Source organism: Triticum aestivum, unplaced genomic scaffold (assembly GCF_018294505.1).
Source record: "Triticum aestivum cultivar Chinese Spring unplaced genomic scaffold, IWGSC CS RefSeq v2.1 scaffold154355, whole genome shotgun sequence".
NCBI classification, from domain to species: Eukaryota; Viridiplantae; Streptophyta; class Magnoliopsida; order Poales; family Poaceae; genus Triticum; species Triticum aestivum.
In genome coordinates this window covers 1,138-1,732 of record NW_025236053.1, presented here as the reverse complement: position 1 = coordinate 1,732, position 595 = coordinate 1,138, and the positions used below count along the sequence as shown (strand labels likewise).

At 53.4% G+C, this 595-nt stretch overlaps 1 non-coding gene across 1 annotated transcript; it reads right to left on the bottom strand.

The window, feature by feature from the left end:
* Positions 1-311: 311 nt before the first annotated feature.
* On the bottom strand, positions 312-430 carry LOC123176392 (5S ribosomal RNA). The gene has a single exon (XR_006488507.1). It is a non-coding gene; the product is annotated as a 5S ribosomal RNA (ribosomal RNA).
* Between the last annotated feature and the right edge of the window lie 165 nt (positions 431-595).

Below are 595 nucleotides of genomic sequence, written 5' to 3'. Positions count from 1 at the left end.
GTATGATCGCATCCGACATGTTACCCCGGTCTTCGTCCCTTATCCTTGCCCCTCCCAGCTCCACTACAAAGACGATTGTACATTGCTTTGGCCGCTCCCTCTCAACTACGGAGACGAGTTTAACGCGGTTTCCACCCCTCCCTCTCAACCGCACCAGTGCACGCTTGCCGCGCCACAACGCCGACGCTGGACCCGTGAATCGTGAGCACCCAGCTATGACTTACCGCACTCGTGCAAAAGAATAAAACACGGTAAATATATTACTTACACGTGCGTTTTGTTTTGCAAGCGGCGCGAAAAAAATTAAAAAGGGAATGCAACACGAGGACTTCCTAGGAGGTCACCCACCCTAGTACTACTCTCGCCCAAGCACGCTTAACTTCGGAGTTCTAATGGGATCCGGTGCTTTAGTGCTGGTATGATCACATCCGACATGTTACCCCGGTCTTCGTCCCTTATCCTTGCCCCTCCCAGCTCCACTACAAAGACGATTGTACATTGCTCTGGCCGCTCCCTCTCAACTACGGAGACGAGTTTAACGCGGTTTCCACCCCTCCCTCTCAACCGCACCAGTGCACGCTTGCCGCGGCGTTAA